Below are 15,296 nucleotides of genomic sequence, written 5' to 3' on the forward strand. Positions count from 1 at the left end.
GCTCTTTCAGTGTTCTCCCAGAGGTCCAGTGTTCTCCCAGAGGTCCAGTGTTCTCCCAGAGGTCCAGTGTTCTCCCAGAGGCGGTGCTGTCAGGAGCAGTGCTCCAAGGTTCAGGGAACGAGATATAGACCTTGACCAAGTTACCAACACCACAACGCTCACCGTCCTTAGCAAAATTCAGCTGTTTAATCTATTCCTCTTGACTAGCTAGTCCCTGGGTGCTGTGACGTTGGCATTTACTTCCAGGATTGCCGGTAACCTCACTGCTTTGCAGGAGAGGTGCTCTGTGTTCTCTGTCCCCGTGGATGTCACCTCCTTTGACTCAGTGTTCCTGCTTGTCAGGATAGTGCCTTTGCTCCAAACCAGTCTTCCATGAGAGCTGTCCCTACCTTCTTTTCCAAGAAGTTCTCCCAGCCAGGCAGTGGTGGCACACACCTTTAATCCCAGCGCTTGGGAGGTAGAGGCAGGCAGATCTCTGTGTGTTCGAGGCCAACCTGGTCTACAAACCAAGGACAACCAGAGCTGTTACACAGAGAGGAAAAAAAGGAGGAGAGGGAGAAGGGAAAGAAGCAAGAAGAAGGAGGAGGAGGGAAAGGACGAGAAGGAAGATGAAGAGGAGGGGAATTACTCTCCCTCAACTCCCCAGTCTCCCCCAGTCTCCTCTGACTGAAGTCCTGGCCCTCCACCAGGGTCTGACTCTCTTGGCCATTCCAGTTACTCCTCTGCTCGGCTCCTGTTCACTCTGAGTCACAAGTGACCGCTATGAAGGCCGAAGTCTCACTTTGAGGCCCAAGATTTGTTGGATGTTATGGTAGGATCCAAACCCAGTGCTCTCTGGAGTCGCCTGATTACCTCCTCAGGCAACCCTGGACTCCCAGAGGAGCGACATCTCAGCCTAGCTACTCTCCAGGACCAAATCACATTTCTCAGAAGATCAAGGTGAGACCCAGAGGGCAGTGTGATGAGGCCAGAACCATACAACAAGAGGCAGAGTTGGGCCTAGAATCTGCCTCCTGGCTTCTTTCCTACCTTGGAGCTGGAGACTGTGCCAGGAAGCACCATTGCTCTGGCCATTGGGAAATCAGGAAAGTACCACTAGGGGGCGCGCTGCATTTACAAATGCTGGGTCCTAACCTGTATTCCAACTTCAGCCACCCTTGTGGATATGACAGGCCCTGGGAGTTCCTTGCTTTGACAGAGAAGTTGAATTTAAAAGAATGAACTCCAGGTCTAGCAGAACAATCCCAATAGGCTCTCATCTGGAAAGGCTCCCATGCTCTACCTAGAGTTAGGGTACCTGCAGTTTCCAGCAACCCAATGTCCTTGAGTTTATGTGTATCTCAGTGCACCCCATCACCCTAATCTACCCTATCACCTCACCCCTACTTTTGGGGAATGTGTGTCAGTGTGCCCCACACCCAACACACACACACACACACACACACACACACGCACACACTCACGTGCACTCCAAGTGAGTCTGGAGGGTTCCGCTGGGTCCAGAAATAGTAAAGTTCTTACAGGTCTTTGTTCTATGAACTTGCAGATCAAAATTCCTTACAAATCCTGCTCCAGGTGACACATGGAGCCTCTGACTCCCACAGCCAAAGTCCCAAGCCATCTAGCAAATGTCCCTTCTGAGGATTAGCCCAAGAGACATGTGCCTGATGTATTGATATTGTATTGATACTACCTGCAGCACCATTTACAAAGCAAAACTGGAAACAGAGTCAACGTTCAGCACTAAGAGGTTGGTTAGGTAGGCTGTGGAAGAGCCCTAGAACCAACTGAGCAGAGGTTAGTGAGATGGCTCAGCAGTCAAAAGTACCTTTTGTCCTTTCATAGGACAACCTGGCAGCTCACCACTGTCTGTCACTCCAATTCCAGATCTGACATCTTCTTCTGGTCTCCGTGGGCATCAGGCACATTCCATGTTGCATATACATACATGTGGAATAAAGGTTTATACACATAAGATAAAATAACTAGATCTTTAGCAAAACAAAACAGGAAAACAGCAGCCGTTACAAACCATGAGGTGAACATAAATTGAATTCAAAATGAAGTATACTCAGGCCCCATGGTTTTCCTGGTGAACATCCACCCCCAGGTTAGCACATTTCAAGCAATTTCCAGGTATTCTATTATCAACATGCCTTCTTAGAACCAGAGAAACATTGTCATGCAAGTTTATCAAGTAACTGAAAAGCCGTGAATCGATCAGTATTTCTCATCATTTTTAAATATTGACTTCGTTTCAAAGCAATTTTTTCTGACTTTGCTACTGATGCAACAGAATTTTTAAAGTAAACTAACTTATGTGGGCTTTGGTTTTTTTGTTTTGGAAAGATAGAGTCTATTCAACACGATTTGCATTCAGCAAAGATGTGCAGGCTCTTTCCTGGGCAGATGGATAGTCCTGAGCACATGGGACATCTCAGTCCCAAAGAATATGCCTGCGCTTTGCTTGCCTGTTTGCTTCTGTTTTTGTAGCATGAGGGCCGGCGGCCCCCGTCATGTTACATGTTTTGAGACAAGATCTCACCGAATAGCCCAGGTACAAGTTTCAGACCCTCCAGCCTCCACCTCCCTCCTGAGTGCTGGTATCACAGGCGAGCCCTTGTTCTCTGCTACTGAACTGCTTGTGAAGTCAATACTTTGGACCCCAGACAAACCGTTTCTGGAGGGTCAACTTCTTGTTCACTTCCGAAAATTTCTTTGAACTTTATCTGTGGGGCTTCAATCTCTTCCTGTCTGGAATTCTTTACCCCTGAATTTTAGCAATTTTCAGGGCCGATGGGAGGAGAAAGCTGGCTTTACAAGGAGGCAATACCCCTCACCCCAAATAATTCTGTGATGGATAAAATGCCTAATGTTCCCCTTTGTCCAGGGATATAAAAGAAACAATTGGGGCGAGTCTCCCTCAGACACCTGTGCAGTCTGGGAAACCTGTGGGTGCACCAGCCTTTTTTGTAATGCTCATATGTAGCCCGGACTCTGGTGCAGCTCACTTACAATGTACATGAGTCATGATGCTGGGGATAGTTAACACATTACCCAGGAAGCTGTGCTGAGCATGGGGTTTGTTTCCGTGTGAGGCACGGCACAGGATATGAGTCTACACGATGAAAACAAATACAACTGCAGAACTTAGGGTAAGAAGGGCCTCTGAACAGCATATAACCTATAGGTACATAGCTCTGGGCGGTAATTAGGCAATGTGCCGCCTAGGGTACCACATACCACAGCTCAGGCCATCTGTAGCTAGGCCAGCAGAGCCCGTTCTATGGGCCCAACAGGGATTAACTTTGTGAGGTGAAAAACTCTTCCTGATTTGACAGGCCTGTTTTCATTTTAGCTCCAGGAGCCTGTGTCTGGAAAAGGCCTTGGCCCCAGGCCGGGTGAGCTGGTGAGCGTTGGAAGTCAGCAGCTTCGAGTGTGACTCAGTGAACCCCTCACCAGCAGAGGTGCTTCCAATCCCTCTAAGCCACTCAGTTTCCTCATCTGTGAATGAGACCCCTATTATTCATAAAGTTGGTCTTTTCATGATGTCCCAGCTGCCATGGATGTTCTGTGACTGAATGTTTTCGATTTAACATTTTCTTCAACCAGGATATCCATTTCTTCCACATTGTCTTCAACGCCTGAGATTCTGATTTTATGTCTCTTCCAGGTAGATGAGTTTCCAACTCTCGAGCTAGGCCCACACAGTTCAAATCATCTCTCCGCTGTCTCCCAGGTGCCTACTTGGATGGCCCACTGAGCCCTGCTTATAGTGCCCAACAACTTTTGTAATCCAAAGTCCCAAAGTCTCCACTCCTCCAACAAACAGAAAGGGCAGGCCCATCACAGCAATAATCCAGGCCCTGAGAGCAACTTCTGTCTTAGTCACCATCCTGTTGCTATGAGGAGCAAGGCATGACCAAGTCAACTCTTAAAAAAGAAGAAATTTATATTTTTAGTTATAATATTTTTAGAAATTTATTTTTTATAAAAAAAAAACATTTAGTTGGGGGTTTTCAGTGACCAGATAAACAACATAAACAAACCCAAAATCCCTGGTGAAGTAAACGCAGTAGTTAAAAGTCTTTCAGCAAAAAAAACAAAAAAAAAACAAAAAACAAAAAAACAAAAAAAAACCCAGGGTCAGATAGATTCAGTGCAGAATTCTACCAGATCTTCAAAGAAGAATTAATACCAATATTCCTCCAATTATCCCCAATTATCCCACAACACAGAAATAGTAAAAAACGTTACCAGTTCTTTTTACAAGGCCATGCCACAATTACCCTGATGCCTAAACCATATAAAGACCCAACAAAGAAAGAAAAATACAGACAAATTCCCTTATGAACATAGATGCAAAAATCTCAATAAAACACTTACAAATGGAATCCAAGAACACACCAAAAAGATCATCGACCATGATGAAGGACGCTTTCTCCCAGAGATCCTGGGCTATTCCAAACATGAAAATCAGTACATGTGATCCACCGTATGAACAGGCTAAAAGACAAAAATCACATGATCATCTCATTAGTCACAAAAAGGCCATTGACAAAAATCCAACATTCCTTCATGATAAAAGTCCTGGAGAGGCTAGGGGTACAAGGGACATACCTCAACATAATAAAGAAGACTTACAGCAAGTCCACAGCCAACAGCAACCTAAACAGGGAGAAATACAAAGTATTTCCACTAAAATCAGGAAAAAGACCAAGATGTCCCCTCTCTCCATTCCTATTCTTGAAGTCTTAGCTAGAGCAATCAGACAACATAAGGAGATCAAGGGCATACAAATTGGAAAGGAAGAAGTCAAAGTATCTTCTATAATACAATAGTATACTAAGAGCCTCTAAATACTCCCCAGAAACTTCAACAGCTGTTAAACACTTTCTGCAAAACATTAGGATACAAAATTGACACACTCAAAAGTAGCCTGTCTGCACAGAAATAGCAAGCAGACTAAGAAAGAAATCAGAGAAACAATGCCTTTCACAACAGCTTCAGAAAATATTGGGGTGACTCTCACCAAGCAAGTGAAGGACTAATATGATAAAAGCTTTAAGACAAGGAAGGAAAAATTGGAAAGATATCAGAAGCTGGAAAGATTTTCCATGCTCATAGACCAGTAGGATTAATATAGTAAAAATGGCTGTCCTACCAAAAGTAATCTACAGATTCAATTCAATCTCCATCAAAATTCTAAAACAATTCTTCACAGAACTTGAGAAAATAATATTCAGCTTCATATGGAAACACACCCACAGAAAACAACCAAACAACAAAATACAGGACAGCTAAAACAATCCTGAATGACAGAAGAACTGTTGGGGGGATCACCACATTGAATCTCAAATTGTACTACAGAAACATAGTAATTTTCTAAAAAGCATGGTATTGGCATAAAACAGGACATGCTGACCAGTGGAATTGAAGTGCAGACCCAGACATAAATTCACACACCTGTGCATATCTCGTCTTCGTAAAGAAGCCAGAAATACACACTGGACAAAAGATAGCTCTTCAACAAATGATACTGCTCAAACTGGATGGCTACGTGTAGAAGAAAGCAAATGGACCAATATTTAACATCTTGCATTAAAACTCAACTCCAAATGAGTTGAAAACTTCAACATAAGAGCAGGTGCTCTGAATCTCAAAGAAGAGAAAGCTGGAAATAGTCTTGAACTCGTTGGCACAGGAAAAGACTTTCTGAACAGAACCTCATTAGCACAGGCACTAAGATCAACAATTAATAAAAGGGACCTCATAAAACTGAAAAGCTTCTGCATGGCAAAGGACACCATCATTCTGACAAACAGTCTGCTACAGAATAAGAAAAGATCTTTACCAATTATACATCCAATCAAGGCTAATACCGTGTGTGTGTGTGTGTGTGTGTGTGTGTGTGTGTGTGTGTGTGTGTGTTCTGTTAAAGGGATCTGGCAATAAAATGGCTATTAATGACATCCTGCTATACCAGTAGATCAGTGTTTTGTTTTTCAGCCATCATCAGAGAATCTTCCACCAGGAGTGTATGGGAACAAATACAGAAACCCATGGTGTGGAGAATTGTCTGTATTCTGTCAATCATATTTTAATAAAACGCTGATTGGCCAGGCAGGCAGTATAGGCGGGAAAGCCAGACAGGAAGTAGGGGTGGAGCAAAGAGACTGGGAGTATTCTGGAAGCAGAAGCTCCCTCCGCCATTCCTGCCCCGACCACTGAAGAGGCAACAACATGTGAACTGACAGCTGAAAGAGGTACCAAGCCATATGGCTAACATAGATCAGAATAATGGGTTAATATAAGCTATAAGAGTTAACAAGAAGCCTGAGCTAATGGGCCAGTCAGCTTATAACTTATAGAGATCTCTGTGTGGTTGATTTTTCTCTGGGACTTGTCGGCTGTGGGGTACTGGGCGGGAACAGAAACCCCAACAAGCCGGCCCTCATGTTACAAACCCACAACCAGACCATGTGCAGAGAATGAGAGTCTCAGTTCTAAATAGGATGTCTCCATCAAACCTCTCCCTCCAGGGCTCAAGGAACTTTGTGGAAGAAGAGGCAAAAGGATTGTAAGAGTCAGTTGGGGTGTAGGACACCAAAGAAACAAGATCTTCTAGACATAATAGGACTGGTGCACATATGAACTCAGAGAGACTGTGGCAGCATGCACAGGTCCATGCCAGATAGGGTCCCAGCACCGAGAGTGGGGGGAAGTGGACATGAGCCCCAATCCCTAACCAAGACACTATCTCCAATTGACAACAGCTAGCAAAGGAAAAATTAATTTTCTCCAATGAAGTCTCATTCGGTATATAAACGACATTTAAGGGCAGGCCTCATGCCTGGCAGTAGATGGCCAACTCAGAATGAACTCAATGGTGTTTTTGAAGATTTTTTTTGTCTCCCAATGCTTTGTCTGGGCATATTCTACTTTACTATCCTTCACTTACATATTATGGTTTCCAACTTTGTGTTTTTATTGGGGTTGTGTGTGTGTGTGTGTGTGTGTGTGTGTGCTCACACACGCATGTGTATATGTGTGAGTGTGTGTGAGTGTGTATGTATGTGTAAGTGTGTGTGTGCATGTGTATGTGTGTGTGTGCATACACAGCCTTCTTGTGCTTTTTCCTTGTTTATATTTTAGGTTTTTCCTCTGTTTTGTTTTATTCTGGCTTGCTTGGTGTTTTGGTTTGTTTTGATTTGGGATTTATTTTTTCCTAAGAGAGAAAGAAGTCACAGAGCTGGATGCGTAAAAGGATCTGGGAGGAGATAAGGAAGAGGAAACTATAATCAGAATATACTGTATGAAAAAAATCTATTTTCAATTTTTTTTTTTAAAAAAAAAAGGCATCCAGCCCCAGCAGGCAGCAGAACTTGGCAGTTTTGCCCACGTCGTTCTGGCTTTGTAAATGGATTGTATTGTAGAATCTTCCAAACAAGGCAAGCAGCTGAGGCCAGGAATATGGCAGGGGAGTCCCTGCATGGAGGCCCAGAGAGGCCATTGCCTCAAGCTGTGTAAGTGAAGCCTGGATTGTGTTGGAGGGTACCCAGCGTTGGAAATGCCAGAGCCATGGATGTCTGCTGAAGAGAGCAGCAAATGGGCATGGAACCAGCCCGAGAGAAACATGTTACAGTCAACACAGCGCGGCAGATCTGAAGAGCCATCTCAGTCTTTAACATTGGGCATGGATGTCCAGGCCGTGAACCTGCTGAAGTTCAGTCTTCCCTCTTAAGGCCCCCTTTCCTCCTTTTGGGGGTGATACCGTATGTTCTGCCCCGTCGGAGGTTGGAGGCATGTGATTGGCTTTTGCTTTTGGTTTTCCAGGGGGTTACAATTAAGAGATTACTTTGAGAGACAGAAGAGACTTTGGACTTCTACACAGTCTTGAGAATCACAGACTCATGGGGATTTTGAAGCTGGAATGGACGCTTATCACATGATATGGCTACAAGCCTCTGAGGGCCAGGGAGTGGAATGTGGTGGTTTGAATGGGAATGGCCCCCATAGGCTCCTGTAGGCTCATATATTTAAATGCATGGTACACAGTTAGTTGAACTGTTTGGGAAAGATTAGGATGTGTAGCCTTGCTGGTAGGGATGTAGGCTTGTCACTAGGGGTGGGCTTTGAGGTTTCAAAAGTCCATGCCAGGCCCGGTCTGTCTCTCTGTCTCTCTGTCTGTTTCTGTGTGTGTGTGCGTGTGTGTGTCTGTGTGTCTGTGTGTGTGTGTGTGTGTTTCCCTCTATCTCTGTGGTGCGGGAGAATTATCTGTATTCTGTCAATCATATTTAATAAAACGCTGATTGGCCAGGCAGGCAATATAGGCAGGAAAGCCAGACAGGAAGTAGGAGTGGAGCAAAGAGACTGAGAGTATTCTGGGAAAACAGGAAGCTCCCTCCGCAGTTCTGCCCAGACCACCGGAGAGGAAAGATGTAAGCTGCCCCACTGGAAAAGGTACTGAGCCATGTGCTAACGTAGATAAGGATAATGGGGTAACATAAGTTATAAGAGCTAATAAGTAGCCTGACCTAATGGGCCAATCAGTTTATAATCTTATGGAGTCCTGTGTGTGATTTTCCTTGGGGTATGCCGGTTGTGGGGTACCGGATGGGACAGAAACCCCAACAAGCCAGCCCTCATGTTACATCTGTGTGTATGTCTCTCTCTCTCTCTCTCTCTCTCTCTCTCTCTCTCTCTCTCCACCCTCTGTGTATGTGTGTGTGTGTGTGTGTGTGTGTGTGTGTGTGTGTGTGTGTCTGCCACATGCTTGGGTATCAGCTGCTGCTCTAGTGACATGCCTGCCTGCCTATTACCATGTTCCCACCATGATAGTATGGACTCGCTGTCTGAAATTAAGCAAGCCCTCAATTAACTGCTTGTCTTTGGAAGTTACCTTGATCATGGTGCGTGTCTTCCCAGCAGCAGAACAACAACTAAGATACTCAGCATTGACCGGAAGGGAGGGAGGGCAGGAAAACAAAACTAAGTAAAATTTTTCCCCATCTTATTTAAGATAGTTTTTTTTTCCTGCAACTGTTCTCTTCCCCACCACCACCACCACCACTTCTCTTAGCTCATCTCTGTCTCTTAACCAGCTCTCGTCCTGCACCCCAAACTGACCTGAATGCTCGGTGTAGTCCCGTCTAATCTCAAACTCGTGGTCTTCCTGCTTCGGCCTCCCAGTTGCTGGGATTACAGGGAAACTACCACCCTGGTTCTAACTCTCTGTTGTTGACTTTCGAACTGCCCTACACCTGTGACTCTGCAAACTGAAGTAATTCTCCCAAATAGCAGTCATCAACGTCACAAAGCCCCTACTTCTGTGCAAACATTGCTGTTTCCCTTTGTGGTAAGCGTTCTAAAGTAAGTGTTCCGTAGCGAGTGAGACTCCCCAAGAGAAAGAGACGGGTGCTGGGCCAGAAGAGATGGTGTGTTAAAGAATGGGAGAACATAATTTTATAGAGTGAAATTCTAAAGATTTACAAACAGAAGATATGTGCAAAATCTGTATGCTCGAAATTATAAAGTAGCAATGAAAGAATGAAGCAAGACACAAATAAATGAACAATAGTATACAATGTTCATAAATTAGGAAGGCTCAAAATAATTAAAAGACAAATTCACTCCAAGTTGATGTATAGACTCAATCAAATCCCCGTCAGAATTCTAACAGACTTCTGACTTTGCCAGGTTAGGACTGGAGAAATGACTTAGGAATTAAGAATGGGTGCTGTTCTACCAGAAGAGTTTGATTCCTAGCACCTACATCAGGAGGCTCACAGCTGCCTGTAACTCCAGCTCCAGGAGATCTGACACTCTCTTCTGACCTCTTCCGGTACCTACAGCCTACATACAAGTAGACATACACCCAAAAAGAAATAAAGACATCTTTAAAGTTTCTAGGTTGATTCTAACATTCACATTTGGAAATGTAAAGAACCTGGGAAAGCCAAACAACTTTGAAAAGAAAAAGTTGGCGGGCTTGAATTATCTGCTTCTCATCAGGGTTGGCAGGTGGCTCAGTGGGTCAAGGCACTCAGCACTAAGCCAGATGGCCTGACTTTTCTCTCTGGGTGCTACTGGGTGGAAGGGGAGAACTAACTACCAAAGTTATCCTCTGATCTCCATATGTGTACCATGCACACACATTCTCTCTCTCTCTCTCTCTCTCTCTCTCTCTCTCTCTCTCTCTCACACACACACACACACACACACACACACACACACCAACAAAGAAATAAATGTAATTTAAAGCCATAAGCATCAACTCCTATGTGTCTGTGTGTAACATAACAGAGAGTTCAGAAATAACAGAGTCCCGCAAACCTGTTCAATGGAATTTTGGCAAAAGTGAAGACAATAAGAGAGAATGAGCAGTCTCTTCAGTGAGTGGTTGCTGGAACAGCTGGACACCCCTGTACAGGAAACGCTTTTAGCTGCTGTGCTCTATTTTATACAGAAGTTGATTCAAAAGAAAAAAGAATCAGAGCCCGACATGTGAAGTATAAAAAAGCTTTAAAAACTTTTAGAAGATTATGTGGGTGAAAGCTTTATGATCAAGGTGAGGCAGAGTTCTCAGAAACGACAGTACTCAATCCTTAAAGAAAAAAAAATGAATTAAGATGAATTTCAGTAAAATAAAAAAAATAGAAGTTTGCTTTACAAAAGACACAATTCACAGACTAGGAAGCAAGCCACTGACTGACAGATATCTGTCAAAGTCAAATATAACCAGAATCTATGAAGCATCCTCTGAACTCAACAGTAAGAAAAAGAACAGGCCACTTTAGCAGCAGGCAAATAATTAAACAGACACAGAAGGAGACTCCGGAAGTTACTGAGGATCGTTAGTCATCACGGAAGTGCACACTAAAGACGCCACTGTGTACCTGTCAAGGCAGGGAGGGAATAGAACATGATGATGTCTAGTCCTGTTGAAGATACAGAGCCCTGGAACTCCGACTCATTGCTGATGGTCACTTTAGAAAACAAGTTGGCAGTTCTCATAAAGCAGACAGATACTTAAGACCCAGGAATCCCAATAAATACTCGAGTGGATGAGCAATCTCTTTCTCTCTGTTTAGATGGGGTCTGCATAGCTCATCTAGCCTTGAACTCTTCTGATCCTCCTGCCTCAAGCTCCTGAACACTGGGATTCTATGCACATCTTGTCATGCTTATTAAAAAGGTGTTATCCATGGGCCAGGAAGCAGTACCTTAGTTGACACCAAATCTGCTGACACACCGATCCTGGACCTTCTAGCCTACAGAAAGATCTGTGAAAAACAAAATCCTATTGTTTATACACTATCCACTCTATATCGAGCCTACAGAGGAAAGACAAGCTAATGAGTTACATCCGGCCTCTCCATAGGAAGAAGCACTGTCAAACAATAGAAAGGAAGACACAGTGATATAACGATTTAAGCGAATCTCAAATGCATTATGCTATATGAAAGAACAGAGGGTCAGGAGCCCACATCCTGCCTGATTCTGTTTCTACAACATTCTGAAAGGACAAAGGTAGCTGCAGCAGTGGTCATGACCCCACAGAGGTCGCATATCAGATGTTTTGCATATTAGATATTTACATTATGACTCATAACAATAGCAAACCTACAATTGTAATTTTGTAGCAATGGAATAATTTTATGGCTGGAGGTCACCACAACATAAAGAACTGTATTAAAGGGTCGCAGCATTAGGAAGATTGAGGACCACTGAGCTACAGGGATCAGATCAGGATTTCTAGATTCTATGTCAGTTACCAAACACACTTTAAAAATCAACAAACGTAAGCCAGGCGGTGGTGGCGCACGCCTTTAATCCCAGCACTCGGGAGGCAGAGACAGGCGGATCTCTGTGAGTTCGAGGCCAGCCTGGTTGGTCTACAAGAGCTAGTTCCAGGACAGGCACCAAAAACTACAGAGAAACCCTGTCTCAAAAAAAAAAAATCAAAAAAAAATCAACAAATGTTTTAAGAGCAGAAAGATATTTGCTCAGGTGACCCTGGTTACTTCGGCGGTGCACAAGGTTTGGGAACACTGACTTAGATATCTATTCTTTCTAAAACATCTGTCAAATGACAAGCTAGCCAGTCCCTTTGATCCTGCTCCATCTCCTTCCCTACCAGCCCAGCCTTAGTTCAGCCCACTTCCTCATCCCTTCTGTGCTGTTTTGCCCCATTATCTGTGGCTATAACAAAACACCTAGGGCTGGGTAACGTGACTTTTGATGTTTTATTTTAGTCCAAAGTTTAGAAGGCTGTAAGTTCAAGATTAAGTAGCCGTGTAAGTAGCCATACATTGGCCTCTTTGGGAGGGGTGGGGGACCCACAGCTGTGTCACAATGCAACAAAGAAGCAGAATGGGAAGGAGCTGTGAGCCCAAGGGGCTAAGTGCAGGGGGATGGTCATGCTTAGCCAGTAACCACCCTCCTAAGAACTGACCAGGAGTCTCCACTAATCACTCCTGAAGGTTAAGTCCTGCAGTGACTTAATCATCTTCCGGTCACACCACCTGTTGTAAGTGCCATACTGGGAACCTAGTTTCCAGTAAATGAACCTTTAGAACACAAACTCAAACCATGTCCAAACTACGGTATTCCCCAAACTTCCCAGTCATCTCCTCTCTCCAGGTACTACCCCTTCCAAGTGATGTTGCTACACTGACGCATCTTCCAATGTGAAAATGATACCTTGCACTCATTCGCTGAAAACTCAACAAATACATTTAGTTGCTCCCCACTACCAATCATTGGAGCCCAGACTCTCAGCCCAGTAACCAGGATTCACATATCTTCATTGCTCCCTAACATTTTGTCTCTCTACTGTTGTGTCTACCCTCATACACATATTCCAGCTGTAGTAAGCTCTCTGCCTCCCTCAAACATAAGGTAGGCTGTGGTTTTGGTCCAAATAGTCACTCACTTCTGTTTTCTGTAGCAAGATTACATATCCCTGACACACTAATGTCCACCTTGATCATGTGACTCAATTTGACAAATAACATGCAAGACATGACTGCCCCAGCTTATTCCTAAATCTCAGGACCTAACACCCAGAAACACATTTACCTGAAACCCCAGTGTTCACATCTAAGAAGACTCCAGAACATGTTCCTGCCAGGCAACCCACAGACACCACGTTCTCCTAAAAACCAGAGAGGAAACAGAAACCAAGGAACAAAATACCCAACTGATAAAGACAAGACACCGCATCTAGAATTACAATCCTTCCAACCCCAGATGCCGAGATACCAGCGTACTAACAGCTGGACAGTATTTCCGCTGGAGCCCAGCAACCCTACCACAGCAGGCCTGGGATCATCAAATGTGCTGAAGCATGAGAAAAATACCTTTAAAGAGACTTTATAAATATGATAAAGGCCCTTAAAGGGGAAATGAATAAATCCCTTAAAGAATTCTATGAAAACATAAACAGTGGGCGGAAATGAATAAAACTGCTCAAGACCTGAAAGTGGAAATATGATCAATAAAGAAAATCCAAACTAAAGGAAATCTGAAAATGAAAATTTTAGGAACTCAAGCAGAAACCACAGAGGCAAGCTTTACCAACAGAATACAAAAGACAGAAGAAAGAATCTCAGGCATTTAAAACACAATAGAAGAAATGGATACATCAATCAAAGAAAATGTTAAATCTAAAATACTCCTGGCACAAAACATTCAGGAAATCTGGAACACTATGAAAAAGATCAAATATAAAAATAATAGGAATAGAAAGAGAAGAAATTCAGGTCAAAGGCACAGAAAATATTTTCAACAAAGTCATAGAAGAAAATTTTTCTAAACTAAAGAAGGAGATGACTATCAAAGTACAAGAAGCACATAGAACACCAATATAGACTGGACCAGAAAAGAAAGTCCCCTCAGTACCTACTGATCAAAACACTAAGCATATGGAACAGAGAAAGAATATTAAAAGCTTCAAGGGAAAAAAATCCAAGTAACATATAAAGGCAGACCTATTAGGATTGCACCTGACTTCTTAAAGGAGACTATAAAACTCAGAGGGGCCTAGACAGATGTGCTGTAGACTCTAAGAGACTGCAGATGCCAGTCCAGATTTATAATCACATTAGATGAAGAAAATAAAATATTAAATGCTAAAACCAAATTTAAGCAGTATCTATCTACAAATACAGCTCTACAGAAGGTATTACAAGGTAAACTCCAACCTTATTATGTTTACTACATCCAAGAACACACAAGGAAAAAAAGAATCCCAGATGAGCAAAGTCAAAGGAATGGAAGCACACACAAACACACGCATGTGCACCACACACATGCACACACACTCACAATAACAATAAAATAACAGTCCTTTAAGAACACAGATACAAAAATTCTCAATAAAATACAGACTAAATTCAAGAATACATCAAAAAGATCATCCACCATGATCAAGTAGGCTTCATCCTAGAGACCTTGCAGTGGTTCAATAAATGGAAATTAACACATGTAATCCATCATATAAACAAAAAAAACACATGATCATCTCAAATACAGAAAAGACCTTTGAAAAGTCCAACATCCTTTCATGATAAAGATTCCAGAAAAATTAGGAACACAAGGGATACCTCAATATAATAAAAGTGCTTTACAAGCCTACAGCCAGCATCAACTTAAATGGAAAGAAATACAAAGTATTCCCAGTAAAATCAGGAATCAAGGATGTCCATGCTCCATACCTATGCAATATAGTATTTAAAGTCTTAGTAAGAGCATTAAGACAACTGCAGGAGATCAAAGGGATACAAGCTGGAAAGGAAAAAGTCAAGTATCTTTATTTGCAGATGATATGATAGCATACACAGGTTGTGGTGGTTCGAATGAAAATGGGCCCCATGGGTTCATAGGGAGTGGCACTATTAGGAGGTGTGGCCTTGTTGTAGTAGGTGTGGCCTTGTTGGAGGAAGTATGTCTCCGGGCACAGCTGGGGGAGCTGAAGTTTCAGAAGCCCAACATAGGCCCAATGACTCATTCTTCCTTCCTGCTGCCTGAGGATCCAGATGTAGAACTCTCAGGTCCTCTCCAGGAGCCATGTCTGCCTGCACTTCACCATGCTTCTTGCCATGACAATAATGCACTAAACTCCTGAACTGTATGTAAATCAGTACCTGATGTGGGATGTCCTTCTATACACGTTTTGCTTTATTGGTTAATGAATAAGCTGTTTTAGCCAATGGCTTAGCAGAGTAAAGCCAGGCAGGAAATCCAAGCAGAGATATAGAGAGGGTGGGCAGAGTTAAGGAGATGCCATGTAG

Source organism: Myodes glareolus, chromosome 22, assembly GCF_982192425.1.
Source record: "Myodes glareolus chromosome 22, mMyoGla1.1, whole genome shotgun sequence".
NCBI classification, from domain to species: domain Eukaryota; kingdom Metazoa; phylum Chordata; class Mammalia; order Rodentia; family Cricetidae; genus Myodes; species Myodes glareolus.